Below are 18,685 nucleotides of genomic sequence, written 5' to 3' on the forward strand. Positions count from 1 at the left end.
CGCTGAAGTCTCTAGCCCCAGTCTTAGGTACCTACACCTTGCTTGGTGTTGACTTAATGTCTAAATAAAGAAAAAAATATTTTGACAAAATTGTGACATCAACATTTTCTGCTATTCCACGTTATTTTAATCAATACAGCGCATACTAGCACTACAAAATAATAACTTATATGTGTCCAGAGTGAGGAATGGGGGCGGTAGGCAAGAAATAAATAAGATTCGAGTGCTTCTGCGTGAGTTCTGTAGAATCAATTGTAGCTTCCATAAGAATGCCTATTTTATAAGCCTCTCAAGAAAATTGTGTGGCGGATTTGAGGTTACCGCGTCATGTTTTAGTTCTTTGATTTCGTTCGATCATAGCATAAAATTATAAACAAAATTAGTTTTACTTCTTGGAGTTCGGAACCACCTCACGGCATCACACCTATGTAGACCCATTGAATAAATTTGACGTTAAGGCAAACTGTGCCCTATTGCTTGAGTATTTAACAGCATTCTCGTAAACTAGATCTATGGTAAAAAAATAAAATCTAATGACTAGAATAATGTGGCGATCGGTAGTAAAAGAAAGTTGATCATTGTCAAGATTAGACGGTAACAGGCCGATACAAACCCATAAAAGTATCGTAAAACATTTTATCTGTCGCCGATCTAGTGAGAAACTGTGGATAAGGTAAAACGAGATCCTAATGACTGTTTTTTCACTATGCTCGAAGCGTTGATCATTTCGGAGCACTACAATTATATTCAACTTGGTAGAAGTAATATTTGATACTGGTAACAGGGCGTATTGTAGGCCCGCGGGGGTAGTTTGCGCATACATGTTTCTACTTCGAAGCAAACATGTTTTTCGTTTTGAAGAGTGGGACTATTTTTTTACAATAAAATAGAAACCTCATCTCTCATGAATTTGATGATTTCATAATATTGATACATATAATTATTCGTTTCTCATTAAAAGGCAAAGATTTAATCTGTCTCGAGGTGCCTGAACGCACGAGACAAGAAGAAGAAGAGACAAATCCAAATCCGGAAATAAAGAAACTCCGACGGTTTTTTTTTATTTATTGCCTAGATGGGTGGACGAGCTCAAATCCCACCTGGTGTTAAGTGGTTACTGGAGCCCATAGACATTACAACGTAAACGCGCCACCCACCTTGAGATATAAGTTCTAAGATCTCAATATAGTTACAACGGCTGCCCCGCCCTTCAAACCGAAACGCATTACTGCTTCACGGCAGAAATACGGCGGGGCGGTGGTATCTACCTGTGCGGACTCACAAAATGTCCTACCTACCAGTAAAAATTTCAAATCGGAAATTCCATCCTGAATCCTGTGGTCTTGTAATCACGACTTACCAGCCATGACAGCAACTAAGCGATCAATAATGCTTTTTTTCTATCTAAAGTTGTAATTATAATCAGTTCTTTATAATTTTTTAGGTATTTCAAGTGTGATTATCCTTAAATACACACGAATTTTGATTAAACATTGAAGAGTGAATAATAAATTCTGAAATCATCATATTAAATTAAGAAACTTGAATGAATCTGTTTTCCGATATCTATTTATCCTGTCGAACTATGGATTATGTTCCGATGTCAGAAAAACAATGCCGTTGAGTCCTCATTTATGTTCAGTTTCATGTCTATGGCCTTAATCATCGTACCTACCTGCTAAACTGCTACCGAAACATGGCTGCAAGCCGAACAGAAGAATAAAATTAACATCATTATTACTTGTTAGTTTTGTCTACTTTAGAGTATCTATACACCTAAACTAAGCATCAGCCCGTTGAATTTCTCGCCGGATCTTCTCAGCGGGTCGCGATTCCGATCCGGTAGTAGATTCATTGGCGAAGCAGCTTCTCTTAAGTTGTTAGATCTCCCTTGGAGGTGCTCGGGTAGCTGTTAGCAAATCCCACCCCTCCTGGCTGAGCCCTTGCACCTGTCCTTGTGAAACTGGAAAGGCCTCCGGGCTACCAGTGATCCCTAAATCATAAATAAATAAAAAGTGTCTATACGAAAAACTTGAAAGACGTACTAAATGAACTGTAAGCAATACGAAACGATAATTTATGAATTAGTAGCGAACCCGGCGAACTTTGTTCCGCCTTAGAGGCAATAAATGAGCAGACTTTTGATCAAGGTAAATTTTTTATTTGGATAATTAATTTAAATTAAAAAAGCAAGTATTTTAATGATTCCCTATTGGCCATGTATTTTAGTTATTATTATTATATTTTCTTGTTCTTCTTCAGTCTTTTCACTCGCAAAGTTTCAAATCCTAGTTGCATTACGGTTTCGTCGGGAAAGATTTGATCGTGTTGGTCGCGGCATGGCTTTCTTAACTAGCGTATTGTACCTATCTCGGTACAATAAGCTAATCGAAACTCGAAATAAACACATCAACCGGTCAACTTCAAAATTCTACTATAATTAACCATAAACCAATGAAGTAGGAAACCTATGGAAATGAAACGTCAACCAAAATTTCGTGCCACTGTGACGTCATCTGGCCACAAAACATGGCGGCTTTAGTGCTGTACAAAAGATTTCAATGTTATCAGGTTTTATCGATAAACGTTCTTGGCTCATTTTATTTTAAATATTGTTGAGTATTATTTATTTGTAGAATTTATACTTTAATGGGAAGTAAGTAGGTATATTGTTATGTGCAAATATGATATGATTTAGATGGGTGAAATCTAAGACAAGTTCGTCCTTCGAATTTGCCAAGTAAACGATATGATGATTTTTAAAAGTTGCTACACTGATTTTATAAAGTTGTCGTTTGTCGCAAAACATAAAGATATGGCGTAGTTCAAAGCCATCAGCCCATTTCTAGCATGCTAAATGTTATCGTATTTTGAGTACGTGTTTTTCTTAGACTATTACAATCTATTTTAATTGTTTTGCTGACTCTAAAGTCCGTAACATACTACCGCAGCGCACCCCAAGGAAGGTGCGCCGCACCATTTGAATCACTTTCGCTTGAGAGTGATTCAAATTTTAAACTTATCAAGGGACCGCGTGAAAAAAAAACACCTACAGAACATTTATTCATTAATTACAAACGTCATTCCTTGTGACTTCCTCTCTAAAATCACTTAATTATTAAATATTTAACAAATTTACAATAGTGTTTTACTCACTGCGGAATAAAACTATTTTATTTAAATAGTTCCGAAGAGATTTTGTCGGTAGCCTTTTTCCCGAAATATCTAAACAGAATGTCTAAATATGTTTTGATGACATATTTTAAAGTGGTATTTATGATTAGTGTCATGATCAATAGATTCCGACCGAAAAATGGATTTTTCGGATGAGGGCTCCATAATGAATTTAAATACATATAGATAATAGTTTTAGGACATCGACTTTCTTGAGATCCTATAAAATACGTTTTAATTATTATTTTTTATGTTTTAAGCCTGATAAAATAAGAAATTTTATATAAGCAATCATATTAAATCGATATCAAAGTCAATAAATAATGTACAACCCAAAACAGACGGCCGAACTGACGTGACAATGACATTTGGCGCGCTAAACATGGCGGATTTTCGGCCTCATTAGACGGAGACGGAGACATTTACGTATATTCATATTTCATTTTATGTACGCACTGAAATACTGTTATATTGTTTTCCTGCGAGTTAGAGTGCTGAGTAAGAACGAGATAGATATATGTTTATGTGTGTGCCTTCAAAATGGGTGCTATTTATATAAGCAATTGTACGTATAGAACAATATGTCGTGTCCCTACTATATAGGTCTATGCCATAAACTACATTACGTTTAGCTGTCAGTTGCGTTTTGTTATTCCATATCTGTTGCGTTTTGTTATACCACATTTTATGTCACATCCCACAGAAACATGATAAAAAGTATCCTATGTCCTTCTCCTGGTTCTAAGCTACCTCCCCACCAATTTTCAGCCAAATCAGTTCAGCCGTTCTTGAGTTATAAATAGTGTAACTAACACGACTTTCTTTTATATATATAGATATATAAAACAATATATGAGATTAAAATATGCCCCCGTTTTAATTCAATATTTGTATATTAATACTTAACATATAAACACAGCGTTAAGTAACATAATTCACACTTGCAATACTAAGTAGGTATGTATATGGTAATAATGAGCTAAACATCTTCCATAAGAAACTTTCTAACGTATTACCAAATAAAGTCTGTGATTAATAGCATACATAAATTGTCGACATTCTCCTTAAATCAGCCGCGAGATAACCCTGCACTTGCCCACTCGGAATTAATTAATTATTCAGGTATGCCGCTGCACCATATTGGGTGGACCATGCCCCTTCTATACCATATTTGTCACATCCATCTATGACTACAAAAACGAATGCCCACAATCAGACATGGCGAGCTATCATTCGTACTTAGAACTATTATTAACTCATCTCGACCTCGTGAGACTCATTACGAATTAAGGAGAAGTCTGCGAATATAAAGTAAGTTAATAAATCTTGCTCCAACAAAGTTCCCAGAATAAAGGAATAATGATGGTAGCGTAATACATTTAAAGGGAATATTATCGAAGTACGAATCATTAACATAACGAAGTTGGCACCGTGTTAAAAAGCCCCAAGCTTCCTTAATAAACGAGGTCTGTACTGTTCTATTGTTCGAAAAACTTCACACTGAAGTAACAAAAAAAAAAACTGAATGACAACAAAGAACGCCAGTCATTCATAACATTCGAGTTTCTTTTGTGAGAATTCACCACGAGCTCGCGTTAGATAAAAGGGGTTGCCGCCCTACCGACACGGTTGGCGATAGAACTTTTTAAGGTTACTCTGTACGTCTTGAAGGTTAACTGGTATTAATATCCCGAGAATGATTGCGCTCAGCTATTTGCTTTTATTAATCCTATTATTTGGATTTTATAAGTCAAAAGTTTGTATGTTGTTTCTTTATTATTTTGCGACCTGTAGATCGGAAATAAACTTCGATCTACCGATTTCAGAAATATCTGATATTTAGGTACCTAAAATCACAAATGTATTCTATAAAACTGCTATTGGCTATCTTACGAATCACGAATCAACTAGACTCCTTGGAGACCCATGAAATGGAATCTTCAGATAACGGTAACGTTGAATCTCTATGATTACTAAAGCTACTGTAATACCCAAAGACAAGATAAGAAAGCGCAGCAGATAAGATCCCTTCGGAATAGGTAAATATTAGTAAGGGGAAAACAACACATTTAATCGGGAATACTACGAACTCACATATCATTGTTTTAAGCGTTTTAATTTTATTCGATTTTTTTTAAGTTTCCGAATTTTGTATTGTAATAGATATCAAATATTTTGTTTGGTTTTTTTAAAGGATTACTGTTGGCTCAGTGTTCTTCACAACTTCACCAGAGTGGGTGGGCGAGCCAGACTAAGCCGGGAAGGAAGGAGTGTTCCAAGAACTGGATGAGGCCTATTATATCACGCAGCGTCATCAATGAATCTACTACCGAATTGGAATCGCCATTTGAAAACATCCGACCGGAAACACTCAGCGAGGAGTTAGACCTTTTTACAGATGCTGTTGGTGCTTCGGGAAAGGATTTTGGTGTAATACCAACATTATCTCCGTGCTCCGTCTTCTCCATCCGAGGTCAGAACCCAGACAGATTAGAAAGGTTCCAGCGAGCGACACTAACATTAACAAACCACTTTAAGTACTATTTTGAACGTTGTCCTTCTTAACCCAATTGGAAAAACTAATATTTTGCCTGGCTTGGATTTGATTGGATTTACACCCGTACTGTCCCCCTGATGGTGAGTGGTTACCGTTGCCCATGGACTTCAGCAATGCCCAGTTGACACATTACCCTATAGCAATGCATCGCAATAACAGTGACTCGCTCTTTCTATTGTCGCAGTCCATTCTTGAATGAAACTGCCAATTTATTCTATTTGAGAATGTTCTTTTATTAAAATCCAAACATTTTTAACAAAAGTTCAAATAAAAATGCGCAAAAGTGCAACCTAAATAATCACATTAATGTCAACAAAATTGATCATTACAGTATATTCGTCGGTTTCCGCGAGTCGTAGACATTAGAAGTGCTGTTTCGATTTAATATCCCGTTTATTATTTCCGTCTTAAACTGTTAATTATTCGAAACAACGAAAATAGTAAACAAAATAATAAACGGAAGGATAAACCTTTTCTGTTTAATAGTTACTTAAATAAACAGTTTTAATTAAAACAGTTATTTGATATGAATAAAACTTTTAAAATAACAATTTCATATTCGAGTCAAGGTTTCGTAAAAAAAACTTGGTATTTTCATTGGTCAAACCATATCTATTCCAAAATGATCATAAAGATAATTATTTGAATGAAAAATATTACGATTTTTTAATTTTTTTTTATCCTGTTACAGCCGCGTATTTGCAATATTACGTATTAAAACATTTCGTTAGGCCAGTTTCTAAACAGTAGGCACTAGTCAGCGTTATACAAAACAGATAACATGAGTACCTAGTCGAAAACGACAAATGACTAATTTGATTCAAATATAGGTCTCAACCCAGATTTTACCCAACTACTATTAGTGAAGATTATGAAAATATTCTGGTACATTCGAAAAACGAACTTTTAAAATTAGTTTTTCGAACAAAGTAATGAATTTCGTTAAAATTTCTTAACAAATGGTATTTTGGTACCAAAACTTCTAACCCAGGCACATATCTCGACAATGGAAACATAAGATTTATTTCCCAAAAGATTACGTGTAGTTCTGTGTTTTCCTTTAGGTCTGTACCCTAGTCTAGATTATAATTTTTCTTCAATAGAGATCTATAACACAGAAACCAATTAAAATTTAAAATGTGATTGAAATATAATTTTTTTGTCGTTAACATAATTCAAACTTTATAACTACTTGACTAATGTCCTACCTTATTTAACTTATATGTATTTGTATGTATATATAAACTCATAATGTAAACTACAAATTTCTAAAGAGGAATACAACTTTTGGTGATTATCCAATTGTGTATACTCGTATAAGATGATTGTCACTGACTGCTGAAATAAATGCAGGATTGTAATATTGTTTACCTTACCGGAAAGAGACTAGTCTGCCTTATGGTGAGTGATTCCTCTCATGGATATCAGTGATGCTGGATTACCGTTTTCTACTACTGAGGAAGAGTCACGAAAAATACACTACATAGCCGTATTGCGTATAGAAGAAAAAATATTAACAAAGTGTTATCAGTCGGATCAGCAATAGCGCCGGGGTTTAAGGTTGAAGTCTACTCCGAGGGCGAGCAGTATTAAGAAAAAAAAACATTCATAAAGATTCATTTCACACAATTCCTCACATTTGACTCTATGTTAAATACAACACCGCTTATGTAGGTACCCTTTACAGAGATTCATATTGATATCATTACATTTTGTAATTACATTCACAATAATAAGACCGTGAACCAGAACAACAACTGTCGGAATTCATTTTACAAATACATATTTGACAACCACATAGTGCATCAGCGTAATTATAAACTTACGTGGTACGCATTAAGAACTAAAAAAATGACCTTCAACCATGACACACGATTTAAAAGTGTGCACGAAAATTGGTTCGGATGGAACATAAATTTATACAGTGATACAATCAGGATCATAGGTCGTTATGCTTTTGATGGCGGATTGTCATCGTTTGAAAATAAAATAATAAATTTAAATATTGTTATCGTATTTTCGTAGCTGTCTCAATCTATTTCACGTATTAAATGGCGCACATACTCACATACGTGTCATACCTATTTTTACAATAAGTAAAAAATATCACTATTCTTCATTTAACTTCGAATTCTGTCTCATGAATTTTTCGTCAAACTTTCGTTTCAACTTTAAAATAATGCACTTAACTTCTAAAACTGGTAACACTGATATTTCTAGGGTCAAAGCCGAGCGCGTCAGTGGACCGTATCAAGGCCTATTGTCATTCAATCGGGACATCGTGTGGTCTTTGTCGGGCGCGGCCGTAGTCCAACAGGTCATTCGACATGGGGATGCCGCTGGTAAAATATGACAAGCATGCGTACATGTTTCGGATCAAATATGTAACAAGCTAAACAATATCTTACAGAAAAAAATCGAGAAGATACTATAAAAGTCTAATAACGATTATATTAGTAGAGAATAGGTTGCATTTGCTACGTTTTAGAATGGACTATGTATTGTCTAGGTTATCAATCTACAAAAATAAAAAATAAATCATCATTTATTTTTATCGTATTTAATACCTAGTATTAAATAAATTAATACTAATAAATAAATACTAGGTATATAAAGAGGTACAAACCCAAAAATACAAAGAAAATAAATACCGACGGCTAAATGAAGCTCGGTCTGAAGTAGTCGGATAAAAAGGATTTATTTAGATGTACTACACTAAACTGCAACGCTACTAATTTCATAATTTAATTTAGTTCTAAACAGACTACGAAAAATGGATTCGTGAAAGCTTTCCCGAATAGTATTTAATTAACGTATCTAGTAGCCCCTAATTGTGTGAAAACGTAAATAAACATTTATTTACGAAATTCATTATCGTCGAATATACGAGATAAAGATGTGTTTTCTAACAAATAAGTACCTAACTGAAAATATGTTGTGTACCTTTTTTAAAGAAAACCAGACAATAAAACTTCGTCTTCCATCATATGCCTTCCCAGAGTACCGGAGTTCTTTGGACACATTGCTCGAAAAGGGAGTCACAATCCCGAACAGCTGGTGCTTATAGTCAAGAGGCAGCCGTCCCAGAGGACACATCCCACGAGATGGTCGAAATTCGATCTTCTTTGAACATCAAGTTCCACGATGCCCCTCACGAAACCAAGATTCGCAGCCGATGGAGGGAAATCGTACGTGATAGAATGATAAAGCGGGGGAATCGCGTCATGAGGAAAGCGACGCAAGAAAGCGAGGAAGAGGAAGAAGAAGACCACTTTTGATAAAATAAATTTTAGCACCAGAACAAATAAATCAATTTTGTCTGGTATTAATTAATTAATATATTCTCTAGGTCACTAGGCAAATTGTAAGAACCACAAATTAGTAGCTAAATGCTAAATAAAATCTGATTTATGTCTTATGTCTCGACCAATTAATACTATAAAGTTATTTAAAACAATCAAAAAAAAACGTAATACTTGAAAATAAGTATTACTTTATTTATTTATTTACTATACATATACTTTATATTTATATTTTACTGGTGGTAGGACCACTTGTGAGCCCGCGCGTGTAGGTACCACCGCGCTGCCTATTTCTACCATGAAGCAGTCATGCGTTTCCGTTTGAAGGGTGGGGCAGCCGTTGTAACTAAAGTAAGATCTTAGAACTTATATCTCAAGGTGGGTGGGGCGTAAACGTTGTAGATGTCTATGGGCTCCAGTAACCACTTAACACCGGGTGGACTGTGACCCATCTAAGCAATAAAAAAATGTATATTATTATACTATTATTTATTTTTTATTGCACTCGGGTGGACGTGCATGCGCCCATCTCGTGCTAAGTGGTTACGGTAGCTGACAGACATGGGTGTTGCTAGCTGCTATTCAACTAAACATAAGGTATACTGTCAAATTGGGCTGAATGTCTGATTCTTTGTAAAAATATACAGGACAGTACTAAGTACGGACTTATCTATTTATTAATCTGTGATGCGGTACCCGACTTAGAATTGGATCGACCCATAACATCCCGGGAGTATCGTAAAATGCGGCTAAGGCACTTCTTCTGGCTAACATTATGCCAACGGTAACCTGAACGAGGATTGACGTCAGGCAGACGCCCAGCCGTAAAGCCTTGTTCGGACTAGGCGAGTATTTTAGTCGAGTACCGAGTAATTTAGTAGCTAAATGTGCTCAGACACCAAAAATTTAGTCGAGTAGGTTAGTAAATAATTTAGTCAAGTAAATCCATTTTGTTCCATTTTTTTGGGCGAGTAGCGAGTAGTTTAGGCACTAATTTACTCGGTACTCGACTAAAATACTCGCCTAGTCCGAACAAGGCTTTAAAGTAATGGCCAATCCCTAATCAGCTTTGATTAGTGAATATGCCGCGCCCATTCCCACATAACGTGGGATAAAGGCAAAAGCAGTAATAACTCAAATTTATAAAATTTACGGATTTATTTTTAATTCCACGTTATTAGTTTCTCATTTTATTAATTTATCGTGGAAGTCATTCGTCAACACATGCTTGTACACATATTTGATACGTATTTCCTTAGGAAAATTGGTAACCGACAGAGGGATTTCAACACCGTTATTGCCGTATCGCTTGATGTGCATTCCCGATCCTGCGGACAGAATGGAAAGCAGTCGACGTCGCCCAAAACACGTCATTTCGGATTCTCCCGATCCATTAACGATGCTTTTAGGTACCTCAAGCATTGGTCATCGTTCTCGTCGAACCCGTCGCTTGCGACGAAAGGCTCGACGAGTAAATTAACCCACAGACACAGCCCACTGAGTTTCTCGCCGGATCTTCTCAGTGGGTCGCGTTTCCGATCCGCTGGTAGATTCTGCGAAGCACGGCTCTTGCTAGGGTTCGTGTTAGCAACGCCGTCAGGTTTGAGCCCCGTGAGCTCACCTACTAATTACGCTGAAATAGCCTCTCAAGGCTATCAGATTATGTAGGAAAAAAAATCTGTATGTGAGTACACCGAGCGTATTATCCTTTGGACTGCCACAACATCACAAATCCTCTAGCTCTACCGACCTCCATAAGCTATGTCAACCAGTTATGACCTACCTTCATTTCTAAAAGTGTCCATTTCTTCAGTGATATATTTTGTTAATATTTGTTATATATGTAATGAAAAAAATGTATTATAATATTGGACTTTTGCTACATCTGTTAATATTCATGTACTCAATTTGGATTGTGCTTTCTTCATAATTACTTTTATTAACTTACGATCATATTAATATAAATAGGTACATTAAAACAGCGAAAGACCAAAACAGTTCGATACATTTTGCTTCCGTGTGTTTGTTTAATGATTATTTTGTTTATTAATGTTTGGAGAGCATTCGTCTTAATAAAAATATGATTCAGGAAACAATTCTTTCTCCACGTTTACAAGAGTGTCAGAAACAAAACAAAATTTATAATAATTACATATTAAATGGATCGAAATCTTTATATGTCACGGATTAATTCTCGAATTTTAACCAGTGGGCAAAGACTGTTGCAACTACGTTACAAACATAATCTCATTTCACCATAGTACGTATAAGGAAAAAAATAATAGGCATAGGGAAATTGTAAATAATGTTATCCTTCTTTGCCGATTTACTAACGGCGATATAAAAATTATTTAATAACAAATCACGCATCACACACGACAATGTTTCACAAAACTCACCGATCGTAAAGATGTAGCAGGACCTGTCTCACGAATGCACTCGATCCCGATATTATCCACGAAACTACATACACGATCTTATTCGATCGAGAAAATACTTTAAAAAAAAAAAAAAAAAAAACAGTTAGTAAGACCTTTAACGACCCGCTAAAAACTTACTGATATTTATCTAGTCTTTATCCTGCAACTACAGGTATTTATATACACGAGTGTTTACGTAAAGTTTTTGACGTTTTAACTTGTGAGGGGACAGAGCGACGCGCGAAGCGTACGGCCCCTAACCGAGCCAACGCGAGACTATCTCGATTCTCGAATAGAACTCATGATCCTCGAAAGCTTTCGTGCCGCGCCAAAGGAGATACCCGTCCCGCTCGCGCAGTCGGTCACCTGCTGATAAAAAATAAGAGAAGCCTAACATTTCGCCGAAACGTGAATCGAGTCGTATTTTATAAACATTCAGCCAGGTATGCGACTACCTCACCGCGCACGATCATAGTTAGGGCGGCGTTCTTTACCCAAATAAACCTTCGATCAATAATACTACTAGATTCGCGATTAGCGCTTCAAAAGCGGCCCGAAAAATAAGACCACAAATAAATTTGTGGTCTTATTTCAAATTAGTATGGTCCAATCATAGCCAACACTAAGACGTCAAAACGCTGCAATGCGCGTTCAAAAACTGAGTAAAAAACCACCGTAACGCCAAGGTTTTGGAAGGAATATCTTTTTGTGGTAAATTTATATTATTAAGTGTTTTTCATAAAATAATAAACACAATTATATTGTAAATAAAATACAATTTACGAATATTGTAATTGTTTGGCCAATGTTTGCAACAAGGCACCAACTATTGTAACAAACATCACCTATTCTTGGACAGGGAATGCATAGAGTAGTTTTGTTATTTTATAATGTTATTTTTGTTTGTAGATTTCCTAGTAGCCCCTTGTCGCTGTGCACAATGGATATATATTGTCGCGAAAGAAAGAGGAGAAGAAATATAGAACTCTTATAAAAATTCTAGAATTGTTCAATGGTGGTGGCAAATCAATGCAAAAAAGTATTAAAAAAACTTTATATGTATGTGTAAATATTTTAAGCGAATATGCTGAAAAGGATTTGTTTTCTGGGGGAAACGAACACAGCCATAAAATAAGCCTAAATTAAACTGATTATAGAAAAATTCATTGATATAAGATTACATTATATTTGTAAAAAGAAACCGCTCATATAAAAATGACTTCTAAAAGACAGCTTTATAACAAACTGAATCTGTTTAAAGGTAATTAAACCTACATTATTGTTTTAATTACTTCTGTATAAAGAATACGTGGAAAACATGTTTCGTGTTTCCTTTCATATTTTTTTTACTTTATTCAATTTTATTTTTTATCACCTATTTGTTGTAATAGCGGCAATGTAAAATATTATCTACTACTTTTTTGAATAGGTCAAAAATAGTTGCGACCATACAAAACAAACCTAAAACAAATATGTATATTCTGCAACTCTATGTCTTTCAATACTTACTGTGTTCTGAGCATTGAAATGTAATACCAAGAACTACATCTAGTTCCACAATACAATAAGCACGAAATTTTAAACAAATATTTTTAACCTTATAAATTAGGCTTTAAGTATCATTTTAGAATAAATATTTTTGTACTGATGACTTTTTATGTTCAAGTGACATTTTAAATTTATTCCATAATATTCTTTTTCTGACGAAAGGACCTAAATACATATATTTTGCAATGGTAATTAAACTTTATGTTTAAGTATTAAGGTTTATAATAAACTGAAGTCGTTAACATTATTAAACTTTTTTCTAAGAAATGAAGATGTTTTCGTGTCTGCAAACGTGGCCACTGGAGCGTCTTATTTTTGTTCCTGATCCCTAATCTAGTACTATTATTGATCGAAGAAATAAACGAATAGATATTCTGAACTCATTCACACGCTACAAGAATGGTGTTCGCATGCCGCAAACAGTAATTTAGATGAATTATCTACCATTGGAAATCTTTTAAATTGCAGTGCTTCGCCGATAAGAGCGATCCACAGCGATACCTAACCGTGTCGAAGTAACTACACGCATCCGATGATAATGAACCAAATAAACAAGGAGTGTTTTAGCGGTTCACGTGTAATCACCGATACAAACTTGTGCCTTGGTTCCCAATGTTCGATTCAATTACCAGTTGTTTTCTCGACTTATCTTCAGTAAGACGTCCTATATCAATATTTGTGGATACAAACTCGAGGGAAACCTGCACGGTGGTGCATTGTTTACTCAGATAACTTCCTTTACAAACAAGCCCTAAATTTCACTTACATAAGTTACGCACACACGACCGCCGTGTAAAATACTCGCATTAATTGCGACTACACAAATTACATCGAACATTCGGGTCTAATTCAAACAATCAAGCAATTCAGGTCGGTCGTTATTTAGCAAATACGAAAATAAAGTCGATGCTTGTTTTATTTTAACAATGTTTACATCATAATATAAAATATCCCATTAATTTGCAGAAAAATGAGCATGAGTGCATGCGGCAGAGATGCGAATGTTGAGATGGATGTGTGGAGTGACAAGAATGGATAAGATAAAGAATGAGTATATCAGAGGAAGTGTGAAAGTGGCCCCGGTAAACAACAAATTAAGGAGCGGACGGTTAGCGTGGTATGGACATGTGATGCGTAAAGAGAAGATGCATGTGACTAGGAGATGTATGGAAATGGTAGTGCAAGGTAGAGGGGGAAGAGGTCGACCGAAGAAGACATGGATGGAGTGTGTGAATGACGATATGAGAGAGAAAGGAGTGAGTGTTGAGATGACGGCTGATAGAAGAGAATGGAAGAGAAAAATTAGCTGTGCCGACCCCACCTAGTGGGATAAGGTGGAGAAAAAGAAGAAGAATTTGCAGAAAAATATACTCTTTTTTACTCTGTTTTAAAGTACCTAATTTAAACAGGTACAGTTGGAATTTTAAATTATATTTTTGTACTTATACTTCACACGATAGATAGATCCTTCCATATTGTACACTTAACGTTTTAATTTAGTAAATTAACCTTTAGCGACACATGATACATTACAAACAGGATTAATTTGATTTATGTAGATACAACATGACTATTCGCTAAAGAAGTAAGTGCATGGATAATAATGTGACAATTAAGCTTAATTAATTATCATCAACTCTGCCAATGCCACTCCCAAGCCCGAATGAGGAAAGAGGAGGGTTGAGTTGGAGTTCGACCTTTCCACCATAAAACAGCCGAAGAACAACGCCAAATGTCTGGCGGCGGTTAATTAGCCGGACCCAAGTAAGGCTACAGCGGCCTTGAAGAACTAAATCACTTCCAAAAGCACTGCCGTGGAAGGACGAGGGGGCCCCACCATGTGTATTTTCCCAAGAAAGCCTCTTTGAGGCCACGACGCTCAGCATTGAGGATTGTCGATGCAAGGAGGAGGAGTAAGAATTATCATCATCTCCATGTTTTTTCAGCTGATTTAGTCGTCTTGTTTCTTCCGTTACGTTACAAAATTCATTAATCCAATTGAAGATCATATGCTAATTACAAGAACGCATTTTTAGTGAACTTGGCATTGGTTAGTTAATTAAAATATCCGATTAAATAAAATGAATAAGAAATAGACTGCGATCAGAATTCAGCGCTCCGGAGCTTAAAAAAGCTTACAGGATACTTTTGAATCCTATTAAACGAGTTCTAGACTACATTTCTTCGTGGACTTGGACGATAAATTCAATGCAGCACCTTAACGGGAACTCGGTCTTGAGCGACGGACAAAAGGACGAGTTTTTCCTTGAATAATGACCGCAGTTATTTTTCGAACGAGCAGGGCTACCAACTATACAACCAATTGTACAGAGTTGAATTCGGAATTGATTCAATATTACCGTGTCAGTCAAATTTCGCTTCTATTTCAAAAGAAATCAAATAGATATTAATTTGACTAACACAAATAGACTTTTGACTAACACAAATAGACATTTAGAAAAAGAGATATTTTGGCTTTGATTTTAGTTAAGTTTTTATTATTAATAACGATAGTAGCTGTTACCGTACTGTTTACTAAAAGATCCTTACTAATAACGCCTTTTGTGTTACAATAATTATTTAATTTTATTTAATACCCACCTTGTTAAATGTCTGGACAAAAAATCCGATAATAATCATGATGCAAACTAGGTCGTTAGTATTTTTTATTTATTTGAATTATACCTTTCATATTGGAAAACATTTGAGGAAGTAAGTAATCAGTATTTTTCCAGCTTACTTCACTTTTATTTTTGAATCCATTCCATTATATTGCTTTCTTAAAGTAAACAAAGCAAGCAAAGCATTGAATAAAATTATAGAAACGATAGGTACATTCGTCAAAAGCAACCAAAAAAAAAAAAAATTGACAGCCCTGCTATGATGATGTGATATTATTGTTCATTGGAAATCAGTTACGATATCCTTCTGCGTTGTAAGGACGTGACACGATCCATACCCGTGAGGTTTGTTAACTGCCGCCAAATAAAAATGTTTATGCCGCTCGATGTATAATCACTTGCTTACCAAAATACAAAATACAATTTCAAATGGCTTTAAAAAACCTTAAAGATTAGAGGCATAAGGTTGGATATCCAATGCCACCACATCATAAAGCCGAAGTCTTAATTGTGCTTTGTAAAACAGCTGTTCAAACGGTGCTTTGCGGAAAAAATAGGTAAGATATTGTACCTACCGGTTCGGGAATACGACACGCCCTGCAACTTGTAAATACGCATACGTATAAGTTGTCCAGGATTACAATTTATTCCAGGTGCTATTCCTTGGGTAGGCCCAAGAAATGCTGGTTGGATGTTGTAAAGACGGATATGGAGGAAAATAACCTCACCCAGAAGGATGCCGAAGACCGGGCCAAGTGGAGGGAGATTAAGTAGGAAAGCGGACCCTGGCACTAGACCGGGAAAACGCTAGGAAAAAGAAGAAGCAGACATGATGCTACTCCTTAATTTTTAATTATCTTTCAATATAAAAATACAGAAAAACAAATAAATTGTGATATTTTTATTTTCTTGATATTTGATCATCTAAATTTTAATGCAAATGTTTATAATAATTAAATGTAAATTATAAAACCAAAAACGGAAAATGTAGAAGAAACACCAAAAGAAGAAACAGAAAAGTGCCTCCCTATGGCACTATGCAATACTGGAATATTTCCCCTGCTTATTCGCTGGTAGTCAAAAAGGCTATTCCAACTACGCCGGGACAACTAAGTGAGCTCACGAGCTCAACCTGAGATAATTTGCCCTAGCAAGAACAAAGCTTCGCAGAATCTACCACCGGATCGGAATCGCGACCCACTAAAAAGATCCAGCGAGACACTCAGTGGGCTGTGGGGTTAAACTCGTCGATCACGACGAAGAGTGCGGCGACTAGTGCTTGAGGGTCTTAAAAGCACCAAGAGTGAATCCGGGAGATCCGACAATACAAGTTTCGTTCGACGGCGTTGACCAGTTGCGGTCGAGTAAGTAGTTACCGGCGGCTATGATAAGAAGGTTTTCGTGTCACGTCGCTTTGTCTAAGTAGCGTTCTGACGCTTCCATTAAATACTTACGTATCGATACTAAATTTAAGACGTCGTGAACGTATGCAAATTTTGTAGTGTCACCTTGTTATGAAGGGACGATTTACTTTGCAGGGTTGACGTGTTGCAGGCGGCAAGCAAATCCCTAGGAGGAATAATAAGATATCATGCTGCGACGATCCCACATAATGTGGGATAAATGCTATGCTCTATATACCTTTAAAGAATGCAAATACGTGTTAAATATGTAATTTCATTGAATAAATGGTACCTATCTTCAGAATTTGTCTATCAACATAATCGTATCACTTAATAAAAGTCTTAAGCTTAAGGCTACGACGACTTCATCTTAGTAGTACATTTTTAATTCGACTTTGTAAAGGTTACCTTAAAGCCCAAGAGCTATCAAACACAGCGCTTTATAGCCCATTATCAACAATTACCTCGCTAGTTATAATCGATTGGATATTAACTGTGTACTTAAAGTGGTGTGGAGATCTATATACACCAATGTGACTGCTAAAATGATTATTTTATTGGCCCAGACGGAACGAGTTCACGACCCACCTGATTTGCATTTTCTTATCTTCAATTAATATTTTGTTCGAGTGTTTCTCGTACGTTGTTGTTGGATCTTAATTATTTATTTTCGATGAAGAGATTTCTAATGGTCCAGAAGAAGCCTTTCCAGATTTACAAGGACGGATAGGCGAAAAATCCCAGCTATATTAATGATAGTCAACTTGAAACGTAGTCATAAGACACTAGTAATTAATATTTCCTTTTTTTATTCTTATTCGGGCCGGGGGTCGAACCTCTAACGAGGTCCCCGCGCCTAGGAGGAGCGCGGGCCTTGATAACCTGCAGATGTTGGGAGCAGACCGCCGGCCCAAGGATGTTTTAATGCCCTACCGCACTAAACGACTCTCCTGCACTCTTACACCCGACGTCCGATCTTCATCCGGGGTCAAAACCCGGTCAGAGTAGGGGATTCCCGCGGTCAACACTACAACCAGACTCGCGGCGCCACTCCGAGGACGCCCGACCGACGTGTCGTCGAGGCAATAGTCGACGGCCAACGACGCCGGTCTCCGCAGTACGGCAGCCCTACCAGGCCGCCCGGGCGATGCCGCTGGTGTTCCGGGATACCCCGCTGGGTAAGAACCAGCCTGTACACCACCGACCGGGATGTTCTAAAACAGTTTGTTCGGCGACAACAACGACGACGGCAATGAGGACCGCTGCTGATGACGCGCCCTCCCGTCCTCCTGGTGCCAGCGCGCTAGAGTGACGGTAGCGTGCGGCGCAGCCTCAACCCCCTCAAGTCACTCCGTGACCATCACCGGGAGGAGACTGCCTCCACCCGGGGGCCGGAGCTGGACGAACGCCCTTCTCCAACCCTTGGCTTGGCGGCGGCGACACGGCGCCGAAAGGAAAGAAGAGCTCTCCCTCTCCCGTTCCGCCGCCTCCGTCTGCGAGATCGATGACTCGCAGAACCCGAGCATCGCCTGAATTAATATTTGCCTGCTCTAAGACTGCGTTGGTGACGTCATATGTACCTACGCCGTACACCTCGTCATAGATACACAAGTAAATACTTTTTTCACTATTAAGTCTATTGATTAATTACTGACAAACA

General features: G+C 36.9%; 1 protein-coding gene and 2 long non-coding RNA genes across 4 annotated transcripts in view; 2 read left to right on the forward strand and 1 right to left on the reverse strand.

The window, feature by feature from the left end:
• LOC101736967 (extracellular sulfatase SULF-1 homolog) overlaps positions 1–12,139 on the reverse strand; it is a 103,891-nt gene extending 91,752 nt beyond the window's left edge. For both annotated transcript variants that reach the window (XM_038015670.2, XM_012689081.4), the window contains exon 1: positions 11,433–12,139. The gene's annotated coding sequence lies outside the window, so the exon portion shown is untranslated. The remainder of the gene's footprint in view (positions 1–11,432) is intronic.
• On the forward strand, positions 127–1,740 carry LOC134200219 (uncharacterized). Its single transcript, XR_009975042.1, has 2 exons — positions 127–233; positions 1,445–1,740. It is a non-coding gene; the product is annotated as an uncharacterized LOC134200219 (long non-coding RNA).
• LOC134200217 (uncharacterized) lies at positions 12,052–13,253 on the forward strand. The gene is made up of 2 exons (XR_009975039.1): positions 12,052–12,164; positions 12,363–13,253. It is a non-coding gene; the product is annotated as an uncharacterized LOC134200217 (long non-coding RNA).
• The last annotated feature ends 5,432 nt before the right edge of the window (positions 13,254–18,685 follow it).

Source organism: Bombyx mori, chromosome 15 (assembly GCF_030269925.1).
Source record: "Bombyx mori chromosome 15, ASM3026992v2".
NCBI lineage: Eukaryota > Metazoa > Arthropoda > Insecta > Lepidoptera > Bombycidae > Bombyx > Bombyx mori.